Genomic DNA, 13,166 nt, shown 5'->3' with positions numbered 1-13,166 from the left:
CTGTGTGTGTTTGTGTGTGCCAGGTGTGATTGACATGGGGGGATGGGCACATAAGGGGGAGACACATCTAGAGTATGTGTGTGTTTTATCTGATCCGGATGGTTACTAATTCCTTTTCTTTATGGCGGTAATTTTTGACCGGGAACAGCATGGGTGTTACAAAGTTGACTAAGTCATCCAAAATGCAATGAAAGTGGTGATCAGCCATTTTATATGTTCAAATGTCTACTGTGAAGGATATCATGAAACCTTAATGCAATCGAATGTAAAACAAAAAAGTTATGATTGATGAAAGTAGTAAATCTGTCAGATTTGACCCGAAGACAACAGGAGGGTTAAGTGAATTACCTTTTATTCCAAAAGCATGTTTTCACGACATCAGAAAGATTACCTTTTTCTACATTTACCAAAACCTTAAATATTGTGCACTGTGCGCTATTGTTGTATAATTAAATTGTTTACTGAAGAAATGAATGAATGAATGAATTAAGGGGGCGGAGCGAGTATCTGAGGATTTCATCAGAGGATATGGTGGTTCCTCGGTTATTGCTCCTCCATTATCGCTCCTCGATCCTCCGGCAGAAATAAGAGCCATGGGACGCTCCGACTCAAGATGGCGCAGACAAATCAACTTCCGGTGATACAGAGGACCGAGGAAGAGGAAATGAAAATAGTCGACCTGAGACCCGAGCCTAATTTCCCCTCCTCGACTCCTCGGTCCTCCGGTAGTGACCCGGAAATGGATTTCAGCACGCCGTGTTGAAGGACATCTCATTTCTCTAAATGCCAATTGAGGGCACAGGCTGCTTCTCAGGTCGACTCATTTTATTTCCTCGGTCGTCGGTCCTCGGTATCACCGGAAGTTGATTTGTCTGCGCCATCTTGAGTAGTGTCCCTTGGCTCTTATTTCTGCCGGAGGGCCGAGGATCGAGGAGCGATAATGGAGGAGCGATAACAGAGGAACCACCAGACCATCCTCTGATGAAATCCTCAGATACTCGCTCCGCCCCCTTACTGTGTATCGCTCACTGATTGGACGATGCAGCGCATGCACTGATCTGATGCTTCTTGACATGATAGCAGTTTCCCAGCGGAGTGAAGAAAATACATGAAACTCACGAGAGTCACTCCTCAGTCTATACTGTGCGTGCGGCGTCATCACAAACGGACGTCGCTTCACGTGACGCTCCGGAGGAAAGGACGTCCCATTGCTCTTAAAACTAATTTCCCTGCTTCTCGTGCTTCCTTGCGTCTCTCCGCTTCCCTTGTGGGAGGGACTAAACGCAGGGAAACTACGCAAGTGAGGGACGCAAGGATTCCATTTAATCGACCTGAGATGGGCCCCGAGGAGACACTGATGGTTCCTCCACGGCTCCTCTGCGGATGCATTTCCGGGAACTTTGGAGGCGTGACGCACGGCCGGACTTATCTCAGCCAATGACAGCTCTGCATGCATCCCCTGGATATTATTTTAGAAACTGCTTTCATCGCGTTGCGATGTTTCCAGAGAGAACAGCTGTGAGGTCCATGCAGAAAGCAGAGCAGTGTGTATAATAGATATCACTCAGTATAACAGGCCTACTCTCTATATTTGCTTTAGTTTAGTAGATATCTACAAACAAAGATATATCCAGTCTCTGATTGTGTTACGTTATTATGAGAGTGCTCCAATACTTGTTTGATTCTGAAATTGTATATATTTATATAAATATGTGTGTGTGTGTGTGTGTGTGTGTGTGTGTGTGTGTGTGTGTGTGTGTGTGTGTGTGTGTGTGTGTGTGTGTGTCTGCATCTGTAGCCTGTTATTGTCTCATTATACCACACTGTCAATGAATCAAAGTAAATATATAAGTCATCATGAACACATCTGTCCATCAGACAGAGGGCTGCTGTGCCTCCTGTCATCATTAATGGACGTGAACAAGTGGAGGACAGAGGAGGCTCTTAAAGAAGAAGTTACAGGTCTGTGAGAGCCAGAAATCTTGTTCGTTTGTAGGTGACCAAATACTTATTTTCCACCATAATTTGCAAATAAATTCTTTAAAAATCAGACAATGTGATTTTCTGGATTTTTTTTCTCATTCTGTCTCTCATAGTTGAGGTATACCTAGGATGAAAATTACAGGCCTCTCTCATCTTTTTAAGTGGGAGAACTTGCACAATTGGTGGCTGACTAAATACTTTTTTGCCCCACTGTATATGTGTGTGTGTGTGTGTGTGTGTGTGTGTGTGTGTGTGTGTGTGTGTGTGTGTGTGTGTGTGTGTGTGTGTGTGTGTGTGTGTGTGTGTGTGTGTGTGTGTGTCCGCATCTGTAGCCTGTTATTGTCTCATTATACCGCACTGTGAATGAATTAAAAGTAAATATATAAGTGGTCATGAACACATCTGTCCATCAGACAGAGGGCTGCTGTGCTTCCTGTCATCATTAATGGACGTCTCTTTAAAATGACCCCTGCTTCGCCTCCTCTCTCCTCGGTTCCCCTCCTCGGCTCCTCCGCTCGCATCTCCTGTGGGCGGGACTAAGTCTCGAGGATAGGAGTCGAGGGTAGGAGTCGAGGAGGGGAGTTAGAGAAATGAGAAAGGGCCAATGTAACTGCCCCCGCGAAATATTGGACAAAATAAACTTGGCTAGTAGTGACAACTAAATCAAGAGTATTACAACAAAAGTGCTTTAAATGAGGTAAATTACGAATTTATGTTCTCAATGGCCAAGTGTGGGATTGAATATTAAATCAGTTTAGATTAGATGTATTGTCCCCAGGGGGGAATTCATTTTACAGCACTGTGAAAACAATATGAAACAACAACAAATAAGACAGACAACTACAGATAGCACCACACATGATGGTTACCTGTTATTATTTAGGGCTGCCTGTATGGATCAGGCGTTTGCCAAAGCGAGCCCTTTTACTATAATAATAATAATAATAATAATAATAATAATAATAATAATAATAATAGGTATGTACGGTGGCCGGCAGGTGCAAACGCGAAACAATGGCCAAAAACACATACATTAGCAGGAAACAGCTGCAAATCCTGAAATGAAAAACAAACAAATGCTGAAAACAAATACAACCAAAAAACGCTGCATTTACAGAAATGATGCAAACTAAATACAACACACAAACCCCCAAAAAAACGCAACAAAAAAACGCTGCAAATACCAAAACGATATGCAAAGTCCAGAGCACGTACAAATCCCAAAACACATACAAAAAATAAACATTCTGGAAGTGCTCCAGGCCTCTAGGGGGCGCGCTACGTGGAACAGATTGATGTCTGACCACTGACATAGAGAGAACGAACAAGAGTGCTGCAAATTGAAGCCGGAGGAAACAAAGTTGACCGAAGTGGAATAAGTCGATATATAAGAAGGTAAGTTTTGTTTTGATACAAAGAGCGTCATATTTACCCAGCTAGCATTTGCTTGTTTGGTAAAAGAGTTTGCAAGTCGAGACAGCACTGTGCACCTAAATGTAACTCTTGACATCATATAGATATATTAGGTGCAGAGAGGAGTTGGTTTATTGTGCCCCAATGTAAATCCTAATGTGAGAGTTAAAGGACGGTCAACAATTTAATGTACCTTGGTCAGTTTGGATTTATCGTGGCATCTATTCTTAATTAAAGTGAATTTATTTTATTTGTATGTAGGTGTGGAACATTCCAAATGTTCCAAAAGTGAGCACTCCACGAATGAATAACTGTTTGCCAGGGTAAAATAAAACATTGTCAACATTAATTTGTGCCACAAGAAGCAGAATGTTTTAACAGTACAGTAGTTTGAATATATTTGTTGTTTACCTTTATCAGACCTCTCAGGCACCCACAACCAGCGTCTGATCGGGTAAGACTAATTAAAAATGTAATTATACCATGTAGGTTTGAATTTGTGAACATGAAATCAATAAATACCTTTGTGTGCACTTATTTCCTGGGTAAAAATTGGATGGAGCACCAACCCCATTCCAGGAAGAGGTCCAGTCTGCCCCGGGTCAGAACAACTTCTATAGGTAAACAATGTTGACAGTTGCATCGTGCCAGGAAGCAGAACAATTATACTTTCATACATTTCCAAATGACACCCACAATATCTGACATCTTAGTGAAGACGATACAAAAAACACCCACAAATATTTTTCAAAGATCAGATAATGTTTCTTGCATCAATTTCAAATGTTTACAAGGATTGTGCAGGAGTATAACAAAAGTGCTGTTGTCAGTTTAGAACCCAATGTATTAAAAAAGAAAACAGGAAGAGGATCGACATCCTTTTGTAAATATGACTGTCATGCATATATTATGTATTTGAAAATAATTATTCAACTGTCTTCTCACTGCAGCAACTACACAAATGGGTATGCACTTATCATTATTGATAGCCAGTCTGAGCCAGAAGACAAAATGGAGCAACGGTATTAATTGTTACTATTACCACTTAATTTTTCTATGCTATACTGTCAATCTTATTACTATCTTCATCATTTAATATTACAATACATCACTTTGTCTTTCCCAGCACAGAATACCTGACTGTGGAGGACATTGTTGCAAAACTCTCGGCAAAAATAACAAATACCTCTTGCAGCATGCAGGCAGGGGCGTAGCTGGGGGGGGGGAGGTTAGGATGATTCCAAGGGCCCAGCACTGGGGGGGGGGCCCAGAGAACACTATTATTATCTTTTTATTAATATGGTTTTATTATTATCCTAAAGTAAGTTAATGTAAATGACTCAAAAGTATAATTGCCTGTATTAAAAAAAAACGTCCCAAAAGAAACAAACAGGTGCTTGTTACTCTGTTTGACAGAATGAGCACCCCTCCCTTCATTCATTGCATGGTATGGGCGCCTGAGCAATGGAGCAAGCGGAGCAGGTGCATCCCCACAATTGACCTTGGGGGAGCAAACGTGTGCTTTTGCACCCCCACTTTTTGATCATATGAAAAATATGACATTTCCCCCCCAATATATCACTGTAAACATAAGTGTGTAATTTCAATCGAATTAATAATACGCAATGAAAGAACTTGTGCTGATTATAGAAACTTAATAGCAAGTTTTTAAGTTTCCAAAGATTGTGACCCCCCCCCGCATTTCGCTCACAATGGTTTGATCAACTGCCTCCCACCCACAGCAGTCCTGATGCAGGTAGGCTGAGTGTAAATCACCGCGAACAGTCTGTCATTGGTGGCAGACCTTTTCAGTAAGTTGTTCAAACAAAGAATATGTTAGACATGTCTTTACTTCTACCACTCAATACAATAAAACACATTTATAATCATCACCTTCTCTTCATTTTCGCTGCATTGAATTGCATTTTCCTTCAAGCATTGACTTTCATATTTTCCATCATATACCACTTATTTTCTGATTTCATTTCATTGGAAAGAAAATAATGATAATAAAATAAGAATAAAGTACTTATATCTATCTGCATTTACAGATGCCAGCCTTCAATTCTCTTAAGGTACAACTACCTGAAATGAAAATAAAAGAAGAATGAATTATAGAATGATAGAAGATAATATGATAGAAGCCCATCTCCTACTGTAACTAACCTGCACACTGTGTGTGTGTGTGTGTGTGTGTGTGTGTGTGTGTGTGTGTGTGTGTGTGTGTGTGTGTGTGTGTGTGTGTGTGTGTGTGTGTGTGTGTGTGTGTGTGTGTGTGTGTGTGTGTGTGTGTGTGTGTGTGTGTGTGTGTGTGTGTGTGTGTGTGTGTGTGTGTGTGTGTGTGTGTGTGTGTGTGTGTGTGTGTGTGTGTGTGTGTGTGTGTGTGTGTGTGTGTGTGTGTGTGTGTAGCCAGCCAGCCAACCAGGTAGAACATGGCAGAAAAAATAAAAAATCATGTATTCAACCCAGTTCAGTGTATTCATACGTGTATTGCTCTCCTGTGTAGAATGATGTGGTGGTGTGCAGACTCAGGGAGGAGGCAGAGAAGGAGAGAAAGAGACACAAGAGTTACAGGTAATGGAAATATCAGTCAGCTTAAAGTGTAGGATAACATAACAAATTAAGACACAAATACTTGGATAATATATTCCCCCCTCTCTCCCTTTCTTTACAGAGTAGCATAAAGATTGTGTATTCAAACCAGTTCAGTGTACTCATAAGTGTATTGCTCTCCTTAATGTAGAATGATGTGGTGACTGTGCAGACTCAGGGAGGAGGCAGAGGAAGTGAGAAAGAGACCTAGGATAACATCCCTAGTCAAAAAATGCTATAGGAATCTCTATACGTTTTTGGAACCCTATAGGAATCCTTTAGGATCCCATAGGATTTTGAGACAGTTCTGTGCTCTATATTGCAGGAAATTGCACGTACAGGTGTTCATTAAATTAAAACAATTCTGCCATGGAGGTGGTCGTGCCTGACCCACTCCAAACCACCCCTTGCCTGCCAGTTACTAATCTTGCACCCCCACTTTCAACTATAACTAGGCGGCACAGCAGTGCACCAGCAGCTTGCAGCTTGAACAGACTGACAGGAAAATGTCCTCTACAGCTCATGAATCAGGAGCTCAGAAACGAAAGAAAAAACGTCAGCAAGAGGAAAATAATAAAAGAGGTCGACAGATAGTCACCAAGTATTTTCACAAGAAAGGTATTTATTCACAGAACTTGTTTTGAAGCCCATAACAGCTTAGCCAACATTTTGTGGCTGACGTTAGCTACCTGTTGCTATCAAAAATTAGATGAGTGTCGATGAGCCCAGTGAATTTGTATCCAGCAGCTATGCCCTTTTGCTATGGCTAGCTAACCTAACCTGTATAATGTTACATGCTAATCACATCTGCTCTAATGCACAGATGCGGCTTCAGGATCAGTACCCCTTCCCTCAGGCCGGTTCCCAGTTGAAGGAGAGGGAGGTAAAGCAGCAGGGCTTGGGGTTAACAAACAGATTTTAAATATGCTTACCATGCATTGAATACAACTTTAGGTAATATTCACATTTAGTTACTCTAGTTCTTCCAGTAATTGCAATACCATTGACCACTGGCACATTAAATTGAGGTTGTTACAGTAGCTATAGCTAGATTTGAGCAATTGAAAAATATCTATAAAATGATTATTATTATTATTATTATTATTATAACAATTAAGAGATAGCTCGAGCTGTACTGTGTTATTACTATTATAGGGCATTTTATAAATTATGTACACTATGGATACTCTAGAGCCAGGGCCTTCGAGCAAGGCAGCCAACGAGGAGAGCAGAGGTGAAGAGGCAGAGGTACCAGTACAAGAAGAGGTCGAGGACCATGAAAGCAGCACAGATGAGGAGGAAGCAGCTATGGACAGTCAATGTCAGGGACAAAGTGAGGCTCCGACACAGGATGCCACAGATACTGAGCCACCTGTAGTGGTGTCTGAGGTAGAAGATCTGCTATCACTTGACCCAGGGTTGTTCCCAGCTAGGATGAGTGACAAGGACAGGGCAACTATTGTAAAGAAATTAGCAATGCGAGAAACAGATCAAGAAATTCCACATGATTCAAAGGGAAAGAGATTTCCAGATTACTTGAAATACACCAAAGCAGATAAGGGTAGGGGAAAAGTGAAAAGGGACTGGTTGATTCACAGTGAAAGTGCAAATGCACTGTTCTGCATACCATGTGTTCTTTTCTCCAAGGAGCAAAAAATACCCTCTCTTAGTGCTTTGAGTAGTGACCAGGGATACAAGATGTGTGACGTCGAGTGGCGTCGCATGTATGATAAATTCCCAAGCCATGAAACAAGTAGGAATCACAGGGACTGTTATTTGCGATGGAAACACCTACAGTGTTCGGTTATGACTGCATGTGGCGTTGATCATCAGTTGCAGAGAGAGCTACAGTCTGAAATTGAGAAAAACAAAGCTATCTTGCAGAGACTCCTTGATGTCACTCTGCACTTGGCACCGAGGAATTTAGCTTTCCGAGGTAAAACGCATGCTTTGGGCGATGTCCACAATGGAAATTTTGTAGGTACGCTAGAACTTTTGTCACGATATGATCCACTCTTGAAAGACCACTTAGACAAAATCAGGACATCCAAAAAAGGAAGCCAGCTAACTCATTATCTGAGCCCAGACATCCAGAACGAGTTTATTGAATTGTGTGGGGGAAAGGTTTTAAAAACCATTCTGACGGAAAGGGAGGATGCCATATACTATGGAATCATTTGTGATGCAACGCCTGACATTTCCCACACCGAGCAAAATGTTGTGCTCATAAGATATGTACATTATAATGAAGACACAGGCGAATGGGAGATCACTGAAAGATTTATTGAATTCAAAGATTTCAACGGAAAAACAGGATGTGAAATAGCAGGCATGATGGAGAGTGTGCTTCTGGATCTAGGGATAGACATTAGTGATTGCAGGGGGCAAGGGTATGATAATGGGGCGAATATGTCAGGGAAAATCAAGGGAGTCCAAGCACAAATACTGAAAAAGAATAATCTTGCTACTTTCTCACCTTGTGCCTCCCACACGTTGAATCTGGTAGGCGTGCATGCTGCAGAATCGAGCCCTGAAGTATCCAACTTTTTTGGTTACATTAACCGCCTCTACACATTTGTAAGTGCCAGTCCATCTCGTTGGTCTATATACAAAAAGAAAACAGGTTGCTCTGTACATAGGCTATCTGACACTCGCTGGAGTGCGAGAATTGATGCTGTGAAACCTGTAGCAAAGCACCTACCTGGTGTCATTGAAGCCCTTGCTACCATACTGAGCTCATGCAGTCTCACAGGTGAGGCCAGAACTGAAGCTGTTGGTCTGAGGAACTACCTCATGTCATTTGATGCCATTGTCCTTCTCACCATTTGGGTGAAAGTATTGCAATCTATTGATGACAGAAATGTGATACTCCAGTCAGGGAAAATCTCAATAGAGGTGGAGGCAGGTAATGTTGCTGCACTAAGAGATGAGATGCAGACTCTCAGAAATGGATGGGATGCTATTCTGTCTGAGGCATCAATGGTAGCTAAGGAAATGGAGGTTCCACCTCATTTCAAAAAAGAACTTTGCCGTGAGAGGAGGAGGAAGAGGTTTCATGATGAAACTGCTGAAGGAACAGGTCAGGAGGATAGGCCAGAAACAACATTCCGTAACACTGTGTTTCTCACTGCCATGGACCAGATCATAAGTGACTTGGACACTCGGTTCCAAACAACAGCAAATATTGTTGAAGAATTTGCTGCCATACTTAAAATTGGGAAGTTGAGTGACAGTGTCATGGCTTCTGTGTGTCAGCCACTGAGGGAGAAATACTCACAGGATCTCACAGATCAGTTTGAGAGTGAGATAAGGCATCTCAATCAAATATTTTCTGCCACTTTCCCCCCTGATTGTAGCTCTCTTGATCTACTGAATGCAATATACAAGATGGAACTCCAGAGCATTTTTGGAGACGTTTGCATTGCCCTCAGAATTTTCTTGACGCTCCCAGTTACCGTAGCTGATGGTGAAAGATCATTTAGTAAGTTGAAACTTATCAAGAGCTATTTAAGATCTACCATGTCGCAAGAGAGGTTGAACAGCCTTGCAATGTTATCGATTGAAAGCAAGCTGGCTCTGTCACTTGATTTCAAAGAGCTCGTAAAAGATTTTGCCACCAAGAAGGTCCGGCGATTGGCGTTCGGGATTTAGGAATAAAAATCCAGTCTATGACAGGATTGTGGGATGTTTCCCTATAGTAAGCTGACAGGCTACAGCCCACATTGTGAACAATTACTATCTGATGCATAGTCCTCTCGCACTACATTTTTCATTGTTTGCTGTAAGTGTGTTCATGTCCTGAGAGTTTATTGTTTTATAATTATGTTCAAATCTTCAGTTAATTTATACTTTTGTCCTTGTGTTGTTCATATCTTAATTTAATAAGTCAAAGAATGTTGAGATTTTTTGTTTGTTCATTCCTGTATTGGGTGTAATTTTCAATTAAATAGACAGAAGATAAAGTTGATAGTCAGTGCATGTTGATTTCTTGCAGTCCATTACAGTTCATTAACTTCAACAGGGTTTTCGAGGTTGGGTTTCATCGTGTCGTTTTGGGGGTGGACGCAAGGTTCTGACCCCACCAGTATCCAAGAATCCTGAATTGTCCCCACCAATAACTCAACACTTGTCACTCGCGCCTCCTCGAATTACTTGCGCGTGTAACAGGTAGGGCTTTAGCACTCTGCTGAGAAAGGCAGCAACCCGGCCGCTACAGCAAAAAAGCTAGTGCTCTGCCCGCGACAGTTCAAAATCTGCTTCGTAAAAGGTATATCCAAGCAGGGAACGATTATATACTACAGAGCACATCAAAATGTAAGTGTCTGTCAACCTAATAGTGTGCTTGAGTAGACTATTTGTGTTGGAGATGGGATTACAGAGAGACAGGACAAGTAACAGCTTTTGTATGTTGAGTATCAGAAAACATTGTCACAAGAATAGGGGAAAATATGCCTAGCTAGTGCAACTCAAGGTTGTTTGGTAGACTATTGCATTGGTCCATTCATTGAAGATGAACGCAATGCGACATCCTGAACTGGTGCTGAACTGCTGATCCGAATGTATAGGTAAAAACCATATTATGCGTTTTCATCAATAAATAAATGGCCACATTTTTTTTAGCGTGCGCGCTAATGCGGACTCGCATGGATTGGGGGCCCACAAATAGATTCTTTCATGGGGCCCAGAATTTCCAGCTACGCCCCTGCATGCAGGTTCAATATTAATAGAGCCAATGTGTGGGGCAATCCGCGGCTTCAAAGGTGTCTCATTCGACCCCTCTCATGAGATGTCAGTTAAGTTCACTGATGATGAGGGACAAACTGAGGATGGAGGGTACACTGGTGGTCCCAAGCGTGAGTTCCTGACCCTCCTTATGGAATGCCTGAGAATGAAGGAAACATCACGTCAGCAACTGTTTGTGCCCCATGGCGATGTGACTTTCCCAGTCGCTCACTGTCTCAAAATCTGATTCTAAATGTATAATGTTCTCTATAAAGATAGAACTAATACACAATTATTCATGTATAATATAAGCTGTTTTGTGTATTTAATGCATTGGTCTACCATTTAATGATGGCTTCTACATATTTCACATAAACAGACAATGAAAAAATAGCCTCATCCCAATACCCCTCCTCGACTCCTCCTTTCCCTCACTCGTTTCCCTTCCTTGCGTCTTAGCTCCGCCTCCGTAAGATGCGAGCGAGAAACACGAGGAGGCGACGCGAGGACAGAGGAGTCCTCAGGTATTAATTGGGATGTCCTCGTTCACTCAAACGTCACTTTAAACGACGTCTGTTAATGATGACATGTGCACGGCTGTATCCCCTCTCATCGGGCTTAACTGAATAACCCTTTAGAACTGGCCCATTTGTTGTTAAATATTTATTTAAATGAATTCATCTTTCTCTTCGTAGTCAAGGAATTCAATGCATGATGGTTGGTCCTGCTTTTGTGTTCCCTTTTCGTGTAAAATGTAGCCTACATTTAAATAAAACTATAATTATAGTAATGTGAAAGCCTTTTAGAAATGAATTGCACATAATAATTCCCACGGAGCTGTGAGCACTTATACATTTATGTGACGCTTTTCCACTCATCTTCCAGTTGTCGGTTTTCCTCTGTTGAAATCGACCAGCTGTGAAGGTGGGGGCGGGGCTTTTATACGCGAGTAGTGAAAACACTTCCGCGTAGTCTGCTCCCGTGTATCCTCCCGCACCCCTCCTCCCTCACCCCTCCTCGACTCCTCCGTGTGCATTTCAGCTATTGGGACGTCCTTCAAAATGGCGTGTCTTGATTGATTTCCAGGTCAAGTACCGGAGGAGGGGAAGGGAGGAGTCGAGGAGGGGTATTGGGATGAGGCTAATGTGTCCTTCATGCTGATAACTAGTGTATGCATCTGCCAATTAGTATTCTAAACAGAGTAGTGTGTTGAATCCTTATTTCTTGCATTTGAAACAGATACAATAAAAAAAGTGAACTTACTTTTGTGTTCAACTTCTGCCAAAAACTGTACATTTTTGCCAAAGGAGCCACAGAACACTTGAACTTTCCCCAGATGTTGGCCACAGAAAGGTCAAAACATGGCAGCCTGAAAATACATACATTGATGGAGTAAATCCATTTAATCAAGTCAATCAAAAAGACATAGTCTAAATAGTGGTTAGTCTCTCTCTCTCCTTGAATGTCTTCTCTATATTTGTTCTTGAGCATGTCTAATGCACACTACTATCCTGCATTACTTTGTCCCTCTTCACATGGTGTCACTTCTCTTTCTCTCTCTCTCTCTCAATTCAATAGCTTTATTAGCTTGATCATAGTTACAGGCAATTGTTAAAGCTCTGTATAGTTGCAAGATCTATACACAAATACATACACATAAACAAACTGCTAAGAATTCAAATGTCCTTTTTCCGCGGTACTCACTATGGCCCATGTTATTTTCCTGCACTCGATTTGTCATCTCTTTTAACAATGTTCTTCCCTCACTTTATCTTCTCTTCACGTGAAGCTCTCCTCTCCTCAGCTGGTGTAGTAGTTAGGCACGCTAATGCTAACTATATAAATATGACGCTCTATGTATAAAAACAAAACTTACCTTCTTATATCTTTCTCCACTTAAATTAACTTTCTTTCCTCTCGATTTCCATCACTCTTGTTCGTTCGCTCTATGTCTGGTCAGACACCAATCTGTTCCACGTAGTGCGCCCCCTAGAGTCCTGGAGCACTTCCGGAATGTTTATTTTTTGTATGTGTTTTGGGATTTGTACGTGCTTTGGACTTTGCATATCGTTTTGGTTTTTGCAGCGTGTTTTTGTTGCGTTTATTTTCGGGGTTTGTGCGTTGTATTTAGTTTGCATCATTTCTGTAAATGCAGCGTTTTTCTGTTGTATTTGTTTTCAGGGTTTCTTTGTTTTTCATTTCATTATTTGCAGGTGTTCCTGCTTATGTATGCGTTTTGGGCCGTTGTGCAGCGTTTGCACCTGCCGGCCACCATAGATATGTATTAAATAAACCATATCGGTACAATGAGCGACATCTAGTGGCGGATTGTGGAACATTGATCTGAATTCCCATGGCAGTTCAGAATCAGAATACCTTTATTAGTCCCACAGAGGGGAAATTTGCAACTCTTTAGAAATGTAGACTCTAGAGACAAACCAGGGGACTTTATGTTT

General features: G+C 41.6%; 1 long non-coding RNA gene across 1 annotated transcript; it reads right to left on the bottom strand.

Annotated features, from left to right (window-relative positions):
- Nucleotides 1–10,698: 10,698 nt before the first annotated feature.
- On the bottom strand, nucleotides 10,699–12,657 carry LOC307037633. The gene is made up of 3 exons (XR_013807735.1): nucleotides 12,587–12,657; nucleotides 11,974–12,079; nucleotides 10,699–10,870 (listed from the first exon to the last, which is right to left on the bottom strand). It is a non-coding gene; the product is annotated as an uncharacterized lncRNA (long non-coding RNA).
- Between the last annotated feature and the right edge of the window lie 509 nt (nucleotides 12,658–13,166).

Source organism: Notothenia rossii (assembly GCF_949606895.1).
Source record: "Notothenia rossii genome assembly, chromosome: 4".
Classification (NCBI taxonomy): domain Eukaryota; kingdom Metazoa; phylum Chordata; class Actinopteri; order Perciformes; family Nototheniidae; genus Notothenia; species Notothenia rossii.
The sequence above is the reverse complement of the archived record's forward strand: the minus strand, read 5'-3'. Positions and strand labels throughout refer to the sequence as shown.